The sequence below is a fragment of the Dromiciops gliroides genome, chromosome 6 (genome assembly GCF_019393635.1).
Source record: "Dromiciops gliroides isolate mDroGli1 chromosome 6, mDroGli1.pri, whole genome shotgun sequence".
NCBI lineage: Eukaryota > Metazoa > Chordata > Mammalia > Microbiotheria > Microbiotheriidae > Dromiciops > Dromiciops gliroides.
In genome coordinates this window covers 9,976,789-9,992,389 of record NC_057866.1, presented here as the reverse complement: position 1 = coordinate 9,992,389, position 15,601 = coordinate 9,976,789, and positions in this window count along the sequence as shown.

Here is a 15,601-nt window from a genome sequence, read left to right as displayed (position 1 = left end):
CCGATGCTTCTATGCCCGTGACAACAGCTTACATCTCTAGCATTTTAAGGGTTACAAAGTAGTTTCTGCACAACAACCCTGAACTGGGAGTGGGGAGACCTAGCAGAAAGTCCTGACTCTGGGCGGCCGGGTGGTGCAGTGGGTAACGCACAGGCCCTGGATTCAGGAGGACTTTAGTTCAAATCCAGCCTCAGACACATGCCACTTACTAGCTGTGTGACCTTGGGCAAGTCACTTAACCCTCATTGCCCTGCCCCCCCCTGCCAAAAAAAGTCCTGGATCTCTCACTTCTTATCTGTGTGATCTTGGGCAAGTCACTCCACTGGGTCTCGATTTCCTTATCTGTAAAATGAGGGCATTGGTCCCTGAGGTCCTGTCTCTATTGCTCCATTCTTCTGTCTCCAAGCCATCCCTCCTGCCTCAGTCAAAGCGATGCCCCAGAGCATAGTCTGACATCAGTCCCTTAACCTCAAATCTTCAGCTGTTCCCTATTTCCTCGGGGCTAAAATACCTCAGTCTGGAGGTGTAGCCATTCAGGGCTACCAGCCTACCTTTTCAGGTTTACTGCACCTCATCCCCTTCACTCACTTGTCCAGGCTAAAACAGTCTGGTTGTTCTTCCAGCCTGGCAATCTGTCTGCTACCACCTCGCGCCTTCACACAGGCCAGGAATGTCCTCCCTCCTCACCTGTGCCCTCTGTGCGCCCTCCCTCCCTCTGGTCTCACCTCAAGTGCCGTCTCCCCCATGAAGCCTCCTCCGCCACCACCTCCTTCAAGCTTGCTTGCAGTTACTTAGTTTCTCTTTTCACTCTCCGGGCCTTAGGGCTATTTTGTTTCTGGCTTTGCATCTGTAGCACTTGGGCACATGGTAGAAACTAATGAAAGATTGTTGCTTTGGACTGAACTGATTCCAATCAAGCTCTGCCATGGGGTGATGCTATTGCAAAGACCTCAGCGGGACAGTCTCTTGGCCCCTCTCTAAGCCGCTTTCTCTACATCTGCCGCTAGGGGGCACCACAGTACACAGAGCATGAGGTCTTCAGTCAGGAAGACCTGAGTTCAAGCCGTGTGACCCTGGGCAAATCACTTAACTCTGTTTGCCACCACCCACCTCCCAGTGAGCATCAAATGACATAATAATTGTAAAGTGCTTATCCCAGTGCCTGGCACATGGTAAGCACTGTATAAATGTTAGTTATTGTTATTGCATATCACTCCCATTCACACACTTTCCAGAGGGAGATGCAGCTTTGACATAGGCCAGTGGTATCAAACTCAAATAAAAATGGGGGCCACCAGACCACATGTAGGGATCCCCGTGGGCCACACCCCGACTTACTTTTAAAAATTTAATATTATGTTTTATTATATTTTTATTTATTTTTGTTAAATATTTCCCTTTTATATTTGTTTTTTAAAATTTGGTATTTTATTTTTCCTCCCAATTATGTGTAAAGACAATTCCAACATTCTTTTTTCCAGATTTTGAGTTCCAAATTCTCTCCCCCCTTTCCCCATTGAGAAGGCAAGCAATCTGACAAGCTACACACGTGTAGTTAGGCAAACCACATTTCCATGTATCCCACATCCATTTGAATCTGGCTTGGCTGCACTAGGAGTGTTGTGGGCCTCACGCAAGCCGCCTTGGCCTTGTATTTAATGTCTCTGTGGTAGTGAATAGAGGTGACCTTGAAAGGAAAAGTTGGATTCATGCCTTGCTTCTGACAATTTGACTATGTGATCTTGGACTAGTCATTTAATTCTTTAGCACTCTTAGAAATTCGCTAAGATTATACATTTCAGAGAAGGTGGTGACCTGCATTGGGAAAAGTATTTCCTCATGTAGATTTCCCCATATTCATGAAATCTCAGGTCCAGTCCCATACAGCCAAACTCACCTATTAGCTCTTCACTGGTCTTGACATTGCACCTCCTCCCTCTGTCCCCAGGCCTGACATAGAGACCCTCTTGGCCTCTATTTCTTAGAAGAGTGGGAGGCCTTTTCTCAGGGTCCCAGCTCTTGGCACTCTCCCTCTCCGAATTACCTTATAGTTCCTTGCTTGTCCACATATATCCTTCATATACTGTACCCTCCCCCCGACACTGAATCATAGGATCTGAGTCGGAAAGGTCTTCAAAGCCACTGAGCCCCCCCACCCAGAAGCCCCGTCTCCATATCTGACCAGGGGTTCTTCCTGACCAGCTGACCAGTCTTGCTTTGAAAAGGAGGGGGAAAACCCCACTTCTGGAGGTAGGCCAATCCACTCTAGTATAGCTCTTATTCTTAGGAAACTTTTCCCACCATTGAGCCCAAGTCATTGACCTCTTTCTGACTCCAGTCATAGTTTCCTACCCTGCCCTATGGTGCCAAACAAGTCTGTCCATTGTGTATGTGTGTGTGTAGGAGAGGATGGTCAATAAGCCTAGGCCTTAGGAGCATGCTCAGTCCTTTCTGCAGTTGGACTGCAGAGCTTGGGCAGGTATTTTCGACTGTCTGCTTACAATGAGAAGAAGAGGAGCCTTTCAATTGGCTGCTGAGTCAGAACTGAGAATCCTTTCAAAAGGTGCTAACTATATAACAGGGCTCATTCCTTTCTGGCTATGATTGAGGAAAGGCATGATGTAAGCCTTTGGGTGGGTGGGGGATGGAAAGAAAGAGACAGAGAGAGAGACAAAGAGAGCCAGAGAGCCAGAGACAGACAGAGGTAGACACAGAGACAGGGAGATAGGGAAGGGAGAGAGACAGAGACAGTGACAGAGAGCCACAGAGACAGAGAAACAGAGACAGAAAGGGACAAAGACAGGGAGAGAGATGGAAAAGGAAGTGGGGGGGAGAGAGAGAGGGAGAGGGGGGAAGAGAAAAAGGTGCCTTGGGTCTTCATCTTCCCATCTGGACTGATCTATGGCCAGTGAATGTTGGCCTCTCTTTGCTTCTTTGTTTTGGTCTTTCTGCTCTCAGTTTAGCTCTAGCACTGCACTGAGTGATGACCTTGGGAGCTTAAAAAGGTCTGAGGCCTGAATACAGATTTGAAGCTTAGAAGTCAGACTCTGAAAAGTGAACCAAAAGCAGCTAAGAGGGAGCGATGGGATCTCATCTGTCTGCTATGTAGTGCTTAGAAGTGAACTTGGGGGGGCAGCTAGGTGGCGCAGTGGATAAAGCACCGGCCCTGGATTCAGGAGTACCTGAGTTCAAATCTAGCCTCGGACACTTGACACTTACTAGCTGTGTGACCCTAGGCAAGTCACTTGACCCCCACTGCCCCCCAAAACAAAAAAAAGAAGTGAACTTGGGGTGAATGAATGCTTTGTAGAAATGGCTTTAAGTTTAAGTCCACTATCTCCAGGGACCACTAGTGATTTAGAGGGAGAGTATCCCCTAGGTGTTGGGGTGAGAGTACTTTTATAACCTCTGCTCTTTCTTATATGTTATCAGGGCATATCCTAACTGGTTGTGTTTGTTTGTCCTTCATTCTCAAAGAGGACCATGATATTGGGCTAATGTCATGATTTGCACTGAATTGGATTGAAGTGAGGGAGGGCTGTGCGAAGTCACCAACATCACTCTCCTCTAGAGCCATCTGGGTCCAGTGCCAAGATATATATCAGGACAACTGGAGATGGCCCTGGATGTTTAAGGCAACTGAGGTTAAGTGACCTGCCCAGGGTCACACAGCTAGTAAGTATCTGAGGTGAGATTTGAATTTGGGTCCTCCTCACTTCAGGGCAGATGCTCTCTATCTACTGTACCACCTAGTTGCCCCTTATGAATTGGTTAAATTATACTGGAGCACCAATCACACTATTGATGACATAAGGGAAGTGTTCATTGTATTTGTTTGTTTTTTGTGAGGCAATTGCGGTTAAGTGACTTGCCCAGGGTCACACAGCTACTAAGTGTCAAGTGTCTGAGGCTGGATTTGAACTCAGGTCCTCCTGAATCCAGGGCCAGTGCTCTATCCGCTACACCACCTAGCTGCCCCAGAAGTATTCATTGTAATTGGGGATTGGTATTGAGGAGAATGCACTACAATGGGGGCTCAGGTGCTACTCATCTAGCTTCCGTATTCCTCTTCCCCCCAAGGCTTTTCCTCTATAGCTCAATGTTTCTAATTCTTTCATTGATCTCCATGGTTGCAAGAACATAAAACTCTTCACTATCTTGTTTGCCATCTTCAGCCAACATCCTTAAACCACATGGCCCAGAACTGAACCAGATGAGATCTGATCAGGGCAGGGGATTGCGGGACAGTTGCTTCCCTTTTCCTGGAAGCCGGGCCTTTCTCAGTGGAACCCAAGATTGCATTTGCTTTCTTGGCCACATCCCACTGCTGACTCACACTGAGTTTGCCAGCCAGGAAACCCCTCAGGGCTTTTTCAGAATAACTTCTGCCTAAAAATGATCTGGAGGTTTCAAGTAGTAAATAATAGTGGTGACCAACCTCGCTTTATTTCTTAGCTAACTGAGCCAAATAGTTTCTAATGGTTTGCCTGTAATTTCTCCTTTTAAAAAAGATTGTAAATTGATAATTTAGCTTGCCTTAAAAAAAGAAATTAGAGAATGCTTTGTCTATCTTATTAATTTTTTTAAAATCAGTTTTATTTATGAATTAGGTTTTTTGTTTTCAATTTTATGTCTTTTGTTTTTAAAATGTCTATTTTATGTGGGTTTTTTTGGGGGGAGTGCTTCTTGGTTTGGTACTTTTGCATACCCAAATCATAGATCCTTTCCTTCATTCTTCTTTTCATAAACACTCAACAAGCATTGTTTAAGCCCTTTATGTGACAAGCCTGTCTAGGCACTAGGGAGCTTGAGGCAAAACAAAAGCCTAGTACCTTCCTTGAAGGCCTGGATTGTTTGATAAACCTCCCTCCTGCCAAGCTCCTAGACCAGTGCTTTCCTGGGAGCTAGCACTCCAGAGATGGTGAATTGAATTGAATTGGAAAATTCAGGATCACCCAGGAAATCAACTTAACTTTGGAGATACCACTTCCCCCAACCCACAAAAATGATTGTAACAGCTTTAATCTGAAATTTCTCCAAAGGCTGGAAAATATGCTGGAAAATGGGGCCCCTAGATGGCGCAGTGGATAAAGCACTGGCCCTGGATTCAGGAGGATCTGAGATCAAATCCGACCTCAGACACTTGACACTTACTAGCTGTGTGACCCTGGGCAAGTCACTTAACCCTCATTGCCCCGCCAAACAAAAAAAATGCTGGAAAATTATATAGGGGAAGAAGTGACTAGGTTGAAGTTTGATATCAGGTTTGAAACCAGAGTCTCTTCCTTCCCTCCTTCCCCCTCCTGTTGATTATTCTGAAATGTTTCCCCCTCCTTTTCTCCACATTTACTAGTGCCTTCCCTCTGAAATAGCCTCCAATTTACCCTGTATATATCTTGCATGTACTATACATACTTTGTTGTCTTTCCCATTAGACTGGGAACTCCTTGAGGGCAGGGACTGTTTTTGCTTTTCTTTGCATCCTTGCACTTAGCACAATGCCTAGCACATAGTAGGGGCTTCATAAATGCTTCTTGCTTTGACTTATGTGACTTTGGACAGGACCCTCAAACTCTCTGGGACTCAGTTTCCTCATTTGTAAAATGAGGGGGTTGGACTGGATGGTGTCTGTCCCTTCTATGAGAATGGACTTAGAGCTGGCAGCTTTCATTGGATTTATCTAGTCCAACCCCCTCATTTATAGGGAAGGAATGGAGACCCAGAGAGTTCGAGGGTCTTGTCCAAGGCCACACAGTGACATGAGCCTAAAATCTATCAGAAGGGGTTTTCCCTATGAGAAACAAAATCAAGGATGCAGCAGGGCCTGGGGAGCACTTCCTGTGAAAAAGGATGGATCTGCCAGATAATAGGATAGCAGGAAGTCAGATGTTCAACAGGTGTGCTGCCACCTGGCTGGAGCCAGGAGCCAGAGATAATCCCAGAGGCAGAGTTTGGGAAATGTAATAGCAGCTGCTTCAGTATCTGGTGTCAAGTCCCCCCTCCATCCTCTATAAAAGCCTTGCCTTTTCTCTGTCTGAGGAGGAAGTGCTTTTGAATTCTTCTTCCTCTCCGAGAGGCTAGGTCTCTGACCTTCCTCTCCATCTCTTTCCCTAGTGCCAAATAAAAATGCCTTAAATTCTGACTGGACTATGTTCGAGTGTGTAATGCTATATTGAGGAATATCTAAGGACCACTCCCCCCCCCCCTACACACACAGGTTGCCTGGGAGGCAGGGTAGGAACCCACCTGACCTCAGATTCTGACTCCTTTTCTAGCACTTTTTCATCTGTCAGAGGCCACCTCCCACCTGTTAGGCAGACAGGAGTGCTTCACTGTGCTGGGGTCTGAGCTTGGAGCACTTCTGTTTTTATTCTCACCCTATGAGCTTCCTCATAGAGTCTGTATGTTGGCTTCACCATCAACACCAGACTTCATGTATCTCTGAAGAACTTGGTGACGGCTGCATAGAGAATGAGCCAAAAGGAGCATGGGAGAAAGCTTGGCCAAGCTGAGGGAAGTCCTCCTTCTCTTGGCTCTGGGACCTCCCAGATTTAGGGTTCAGTGGGGGTTAAATTTAGAGTTTATTCCCCAGCTAGTTCTAAAAGTAGCAGCCAGGAGGTACAGTTCCTAGAGCTCTGGACCTAGCGTCAAGGAGACCTGAGTTCAGAACTAGCCTGAGACACTTCCTAGCTGTGTGACCCTGGGCAAGTCACTTCACCCTGTTTGCCTTAGTTTCCTCATGTGCAAAATGATCTAGAGAAGGAAATACCAAACCATTCCAATATCTTTGCCAATGAAACCCCCAAATGAGGTCATGAAGAGTTAGACAGGACTGAAAAATGACTGAATGGCAAAAGGAACTTCCAAAATGGGATTTGAGATAGTTTGCTGAGTTTAAACCCCTATAAAAGAATAGAAGTCAGTGACCTGGAGCAGAACTGTAGTGGTTCCTCGATGAGTTAGCACAGCTGGGTGGGCTCTGAGCTTCTCTGAGGCCAATGAAGGACGAGAAAGAAACATGCTGGTTGTGCAGCATGCTGTTGAGTGGAAGCACACACGCTGTTCTAGAGAGACTCACTTTTTCCTGGAATTAATTTCTTGCAGGAATTTATCCCACAGACTCTTACATAAGAGACGTTGAATAACATCACACGCAGTGTCTTCAGCTGTGGTTTTACAGAGCACCAGGGAACCATTCTTCGAACCATTTCTTCCCCCTAATTCCCATCGCTGCTTTCTGAGGCTTTGGAATACATCTGTGGATCTGAGATCCAGCCCCATTCATTCCTTCTATCCCCGTATGACCTGTATCCATGTATTCCCATCAGGCCTCCAAAAGAGACTTACCCAGAATCCAGGCAGCCTTCCTCTAGACGTCATTGTCTAGGAGACATCTGAAACTCACAGAACTCATTGTTCCCCCTCCCTAAACCTTGCTCCCTCTCACCTTCCCTATTATGTAGAGGGCAACTCTGTCCCTCTGTCTCCTACCTAGGAGTTACCTTCAAACCCCTAGTGTAGTAGCAGCCCAGTAGGCCTGGGTCCAGTTAGGGATACTCTAGCTGTGAGGAAGACACTCTGACCATGAGAAATAATACAGTTGATCAACTTGCTGGGGTCAGTTAGAGGGTACTCTAACTGGGAAAGCTAAGCAGTTAATTAACCAGATAGTGGTTAGTCAAACAGATAACAAAGCAGATGTGTCACCGACAACCAGAAAGCTGGGGCCTTGAAATTTATAGCAGGAGCCTAATTGGGCCAAATGTGCTTCCTACATGATTAGGACCAGGTAGTGACAATAATCCTTTTTTGCTTTTTCTTTTTTGGTAGGGCAACGAGGGTTAAGTGACTTGCCCAGGGTCACACAGCTAGTAAGTGTCAAGTGTCTAAGGTCAGATTTGAACTCAGGCCCTCCTGAATCGAGGGCCAGTGCTTTATCCATTGTACCACCTAGCTGCCCCTGACAAAAACCTTAAGTTAGGAATATGACATATCTACTGTTTCATGTATCCCACTCCCCAATAGCTAGCATCCTCACTCCCCAAACAGCTGTAACTTTTCAGTTGTAAGTCTATCTCCCCATCCCCTTCTTTGTGTGTGTGTGTGTGTGTGTGTGTGTGTGTTTTGGTGAGGCAATTGGGGTTAAGTGACTTGCCCAGGGTCACACAGCTAGTAAGTGTCATGGGTCTGAGGCCAGATTTGAACTCAGGTCTTCCTGAATCCAGGGCCAGTGCTCTATCCACTGCCCCACCTAGCTGCCCCTCCCCATCCCCTTCTATCCCCATAAAAGCATTGTCTTTACTCTGGCTGATTGAGGAACATGCCATAAATCTGCTCCTCCCCAGGAGTTGAAGTTTAGACTTCTTCTCCCGGCCATGTACTCTTGTGCCAAATAATAAAAACTTTTAGTTAAATTTTGATTGGTTTGTGATATTTTTCAGATCTAGTTTTGCGGTGTCATAGTCCTTGTGTTCTTGGTGTTACCAGTAGCCTCATATCTAATCCAGTGCCAAGTCCAGCCATTCCTAACGTCATAGCATCTTTTGTATGTACCCCCTTTTCTCCTCCCTGATTGGCTCACATCTGGATTATTGCAGTAATTGCTGGGGGTGGGGAGGGGTGTCTGCCTGTCCCATCCAATCCATCCTTCACTCAGTCACCAAAGTGATTTCCCTAAGATTCAGGTCCAATCGTGGCATTGCCCTCCTAATCAATAAATTATAGTGGCTTCCTGTCATCTGTAGGATCAAACACAAAATGTTCAGTTTGGCATTCAAAGTCCTTCGGACCCTACCCCCCCCCTCTTTGCAATCTTCTTCCACCTTACTCCCATCATGGACTCTTCTGTCCAGTGACACTGGCCTTCTGGCTGTTCCAAGAATAAGACCCCTTCTCTTGGCTCCAGGCATTTTCTCTGCCTGTCTCCCATGGCAGGAACACTCTCCCTCCTCAGCTCTAACTGCTGACCTTCCTGGCTTCCTATAAATCCCATCTAAAATCTCATCTTGTACAGGAAGGCTTCCCCAACCCCTCTTCATTCCTGGGCTCTTTTAATTATTTTATATTTATCCTGTATATATATTTTCATGTTGCTTTCCCCATTAGATTGTAAGCTCCTTGAGGGAAGGGACTGTCTTTGCCTCTTTTTGTACCCCCAGCACTTAGCCTAGTGTCTGGTACATAGTAGGTGCTTAATAAATGTTGATTGATGGATTGACCATTAGAACATGTGGACTGACCACTGGCTCTCCCAGATGATGATCCACCTTCTCTTCTGGACATGCATCTTCCTTGATGGTAATCCTTAAGAACTTCTTTTGTTAATAAGGTGCAGCTGCTCACTCACAACCACCTTGAGCCTCTCTCTACTATCCTTTTTTATAACCTTTAGCCTCTGTTCTTTGGAGGCAGTATTATTCCATGACTTGAAACCTATACAGCATCAAAGGAAGACTGTTGTTTAAAAGTGTGGGAGTGGGGCAGCTAGGTGGCACAGTGGATAAAGCACCAGCCCTGGATTCAGGAGGACTTGAGTTCAAATCCGACCTCAGACACTTGACACTTACTAGCTGTGTGATCCTGAGCAAGTCACTTAACCCCCATTGCCTCACCCCCCGCCAAAAAAAAGTGTAGGAGAAAGAGGGAAATTAATAGCAATGACATTTTTCTAAAAGAATTCATTGTTTTCTATTAGGTTCTGGTACTAGCCCTTAGCCTATTTAAGATATGTGTACAGAGGGATCAGTTCTACCTTCCTATCAGAGTTAGAACACTTTAGAGCCTGGCACTCTTCATTCACTTGATTTTTTCCAGTGTGGATAGTCATGTTTTAAGTAAATCTTTTAAATGATTATAGAATGAATGTAATGGAATACTGTTGTGCTGTAAGAAATGATGAGCAGGCAGATTTCAGAAAAATCTGGAAAGACTTAAGTGGATGGATGCTGAGTGAAATGAGCAGGACCAGGAGAATATTGTACACAGTAACAGAAACATTGTGTGATGATCAACGGTGATAGACTTAGCTCTTTTCAGCAGTGCAATGATCCAGGACAATTCCAAAGAACTCATGATAGAAAATGTTCTCCACATCCAGAAAAAAATTAGAGACAGACAGAAAAAACAATACCAATTTAATTTTGTCCCAAGAAGAAATATAACATGATCATGTTGGAGACCCCCTTCCTCAGAAGGGCTCAGAGACTCCCTCCTTCTGAGGGCATAGAAGGGTTTTTTGTCCATGGGTTACAGAGTGTTATAAGTTTCAATAGTTTGATACAGAAGCAAAGGCAGTTTAACCATTTCAGTTATAACAAGTATGGAGGAAATACCGAAGCATCATGATAAGATTACAGGATTCCAAACAAGGGTTTGGCAAGGATGAGGACACCCAGATCTTATCATATGATAGGGACTTGCTATCCTTAGGGAAAAGAAGTTACTAGGTAGGGACTTTTATCTGGGTTCAGTTTGGAGTTCAGTTGAAGGGCAATTTGCTCCTATTAACCTGGGGTTTCATAAAAAATACTTTTGGATAATTAGGTACCTCCAACAAATTGAGGTGATCCATATATTCATATTAACAATTCGAACAATGGGTGACTCAAGCTTTGTCCAACTGAATCAACTTGAGGTTGCCTCTCTTTGTTGAATGCTGTATCCTGCTATGGCTAACAATTGGTTCTACTAGTCAGGGTTGGAAGAGAACAATCTCATTGAAGTGGGTGGGCCTAGCGAGGAAGGGAAGTCTGGATTGGCCTTTAGCAGGCTGTCGGCTTTGCCTTTGGGGAGGCCTCTGGAGATGGCGAGGCGCCTCTTCCCCCCCCCCCCCCCCCCCCCCCCCCCCCCCCCCCCGCCTTGGGAGAAGAGAAAGTAAACTATCAGTAGCCAGTCTACCTGGTGAGTCTGCGCCTCAGAGAAAATCGGCTCAATTGTCTTTGGGGCCCAGCAGCTGCCCTGCCCTTCAGAGCCTCCCAAACAGGTCACTTCAGTGCTTCCGACTTCTTCGGAGGGATTTCCCCAAACCAATTTACCTTCAAAGCGGCTGCCGGAAGTAGATTCCCCCGAATTTAAAAGGACAAAAGCATTTGAATGAGCTGTTCTTGCTTGGTTTCCAGGCTTTTGTATTGCTAATGCAATGACTAGCTAATTACCTCCGGAGAGGCCCAGGAAAGGAGCCCCCCCCCCCCCCCAGCTCCAAGGGACCTTATTTGTGTGTGAATGGAGAAAGCTTTGGTTAGTTTTGAATGACTTTATAGAAATGACCTGACAGTTAAACCAGCTGTCCTTGGGTCTATAAATGCATAAAGTCCTAAGCAGCCAATTGAATGAGGGACCTTATAGAGGGACCCCCAACTGTGATGAAATGCAAATCAAGGCAGATCCCTGGAATTGTAAGCCTAACAACCATGCTGAAGAAACTGAGATTAAAAAAAAAAAATAATAATCCATTTACTAGCTGTGTGACCTTGGGTAAATCACTTAACCCTCATTGCCCTGCCAAATCAGCAGCAGCAGCAGCAGCATTGCCGCCGCTGCCACCGCCACCATCATCCAAATGGATAGTCAGGGGCTGGTCTGTGGTCACTGTACATAAACTGCCAGGCTAATGGTCTGAATTGGGGCTACCCCAGAACACCAGTGCTCCATATAAATTAACCAGTTGATAGTTCTGTGATATCGTCAGTGGACAATGGACATCAACTAGCTTTTACAAATGAATATGAGAAGCTATGCCTCCCAATACAAAGACTTCTGAAAGGAACCCTCACTTCTGCACTACCTTGGTCCCTGGGTAGAGTGAACTCAGATTTAAAGTTAGCTGGGCAATCCCCCCCCCAAAAAAAGTTAGTTGGGGGTGGGGAGTGCTAGGTGTCGCAGTGGATAGAGCACTGGCCCTGGATTCAGGAGGACCTGAGTTCAAATCTAGCCTCAGACACTTGACACTAGCTGTGTGACCCTGGGCAAGTCACTTCACCCTCATTGCCCTGCCAACCCCCCCTCCCCAAAAAAACCCCAAATAAAGTTAGTTGGGGAAAGGGGGACAGGAACAAGCATTTATTAGTTGCCAGGCACTGTGGAAATGTTTTAGAAATATTATATTTTTTGAGCCTTACAACTCTGAGAGGGAGGCGCTATTATAATCCTCATTTCGAAATTAAGAAAATTGAGACAGAGGTTAAGTGACTTGCCCAAGGTCACACAGTTAGTGTCTGAGGCTGCTGACTTTGAGTTTAGGTCTTCCTGGCTCCAGGCCCAGCACTGCCTTGAAGAAGTTAACATTCTACTGTGGGGGATACAATGCAAGATAATTTGAAGAGGAAGAGAACACACACACCAAACTAGGGAAATCAAGAAAGGCACCTGGAGGAAGTGGCATCTCAGGTGACCCTTGGTCAAATGTATGCGCCTCTCTCATTGGATCACGCACACTTGACATTGGCTTGGGCTAACTAGCTGGCCTGTAGCTTCTGCACAAGCCACCAAGTGGCGCTCCAAGCTTGGGCTTGAGTCAGGAGAAAGCTCCAGCATCTTTAGTGGCTCTTTTCAGTCCCCCAGCATATATGTGAATAGGAAGGAGCCTGTCATCTTTAGTCATCCTTTTGGGGCTCTTCTCTGGAGTGATTTTACCCCATCAGTCAAGCAAGCAAGCAACTAGAATTGACTAAGAGTGCCTACTATGTGCCTGCATTGCACTAGCCTCTGGAGACACAGGGGTAAGAAGGAAGCAGTCCTTGTCCTATAAGGTGCTTGTTTTCTACCACTGAAAAAAAGACTGGCCGGGGTGAAAATTGTTCTAACAGGTCCCTTTAGTACACAGGCAACCCAGGAGGAGTTTCTCCATATTTTCACAGAAAAATGTAGAATCGGGAGCAGCTAGGTGGCGCAGTGGATAGAGCACCGGCCCTGGATTCAGGAGGACCTGAGTTCAAATCCAGCCTCAGACACTTGACGCTTACTAGTTATGTGACCTTGGGAAAGTCACTTAACCCTCATTGCCCCACACACAAAAAAGAAAAAATATAAGATCTATCTATCTGTCTGACTGTCTGCCTTTCCATCTGTTTGTCCTTTCATTCTGGCCATCTACCTATCCATGTATCTGTCTGTTTTTCTATCTAATATCTGTCCATTTGTCCATATATCTATTGATCTATCATATATCTATCCATCCTTCTGTCTGTCTATCTATCTATCTATTCATCTGTCTGTCTGCCTTTCCATTTGTCTGTCCTTTCATTCATCTGTCCATCTGCCTATCTGTCTGGTTTTCTATTCAAATATCTATCCATCCATCTATCTATCTATCTATCTATCTATCTATCTATCTATCTATCTATCTATCTATCTATCTATCTATCTATCTATCTATCTATCTATCTATCCATCTGCCTGCCTGCCCTTCCATCTGTCTGTCCTTCCACTCATCTGTCCATCTGTCTGTCTGTTTTTCTTTCTTTCTTTTTTTTTTTTAGGCAATGGGGGTTAAGTGACTTGCCCACAGTCACACAGCTAGTAAATGTCAAGTGTCTGAGGCCGGATTTGAACTCAGGTACTCCTGAATCCAGGGCCGGTGCTTTAACCACTGCGTCATCTAGCTGCCCCCTGTCTGTCTGTTTTTCTATCTAAATATCTATCCATCTGTCTGTCTGTTTATCCTTTCATTCTTCTGTCTTTCCATTCATCTATCTATCCATATGTCTGTTCATTTATCTATTTATCTATCACTAGATAATAATCAGAACACTAATTGAAGGAATCAGGAAAGACCTTGTGAAGAAGGTAGAACTTGAGATGAGCCTGGAAGGAAATTAGGGTGTCCAAGAGGTGGAAAGAGGTTAGGAGGGTGAGCATTCTCTGCATGGGATATAACTTATACATAGGCATAGTGGAAAGAGGTAGAATATTTTTTATGGAGAATATCAGAAGGGCCAGTGTGGCTGGGAGCGTGGAGCTTTAGAAGGGGAATACTGTACAACGGGCTTGCTTAGATAGTCTAGAGTCTGCATATGGCTCCCCAAATGCCAAAAATATTTTAACCTAATGGCAATGGTGAGCTAGTGAAGTTTCTTGAGCAGAGAAGTGATCTGGTCTGAGTTGTACTTTAGGAATGAGTTTGGCAGCTGAATTGGAGAATAGAAAGACCAGATGTGGGGAGACCCAGGTGCTCTTCACCTTTTTCTGTCACGGGCCTCTTTGGCTGTCTGGCAAAGTCTATGGATCTCTTCTCAGAGAAAATGATTTTAAGTAAATAAAATAAAATGAGATACAGAAAACAAATTATATTGAAATATAGTTGTCAAAATATATTTTTTAAAAACCTTACCAAGTTGTTAAGAACCATTGAATTAAAGGCTATTGAAATTTTGCAGGTAAGAGCCTGAATGAAGGTAGTTTGGGTATGAGGAAAGAGAAGGGGATGGAATCAAGAAATGTTGAGGTGAAGTTGAAAAGAGCTGGCAACTGATTGGATATTGTGAGAGGGTAATGGATTTTAGGATACCCAGATTGATTGGATTGACTTTGCTGATTAACTCACTTGAAGTTGACTTGGTTGAAACCATACCTACCTGAGGGTCTGGCCCTCAGAGGGTAAGTTCTCTGAGCTCTGACCTCAGCATGTTCTGCTCATGGGCCTCTCTCAAGTCCAGTGAACCAATGGATTTGGGTGATGCTGGCCAATTGGCTTGGAGTGGTGTGTAGGGACCACCTCTCTTCTGGACCTGCAGGAAGCTTCTGCTCTCAGAGGCATAGGGACTTCCTTTTTGGCCAGATACTCATAAGTAGTGGCACCTTTTTTCCTCTCCTCTATGCTAACTAGGCTTTCCTAACTTTCTGAGCCATGTGCTATCTCTCTTTACTAATATCTAATATATTTTAATAAATGCTTAATGCCCCCAAACTGGTACTAAAGCTTCTAATTTATAAGTAGCAATTTATTAGAAACCCCAGCTAATTTTCCCCAAAATTGGGACAGAAATAAGGCGACCACATATAGTTTTATGGGGGTTGGATGGAACTGAAGAATTGGCAGTTGAAAACCTAGGCAACTGGAAGAAGTAGTGTCCTCCACAGAAACAGAGAAGTGAAGGAGAGAGTGGGTTTACATGTGGAAAAATAATGACTTCTCTATAGGATATGTTGAACTTGAGATGCCTATGGGTTACTGTAGTTTAGTCATTTTAGTCATGTGACTCCATTTGGGGTTTTCTTGACAAAGACACTGGAGTGGTGTGTCATGTCTTTCTACAAGCTCATATTACAGATGAGGAAACTAAGGCCAACAGGGTTAAGTGACTTGCCCAGGGTCACACAGGTAGGTGGTAAGTGTCTGAGGCAGGATTGTGATGTAGGAGGTGAAAAAAAGGGTAAATGGAAAAACCTAACACCCAAGCTTTAACTCAGATTTTTTTTTTTTACATATAAGGTATTTTATTTTTTCCGTTACATGTAAAGATAGTTCTCAACTTTTGTTTATACAAGCTTTACAATTTCAGATTTTTCTCCCTCCCTCCCCCCTCCCCTAGACAGCAGGTAATCTGATATAGGTTATTTTAACTCAGATATTAGCTCTAAAAAGGGAGTCAGACCTCAGTTAATG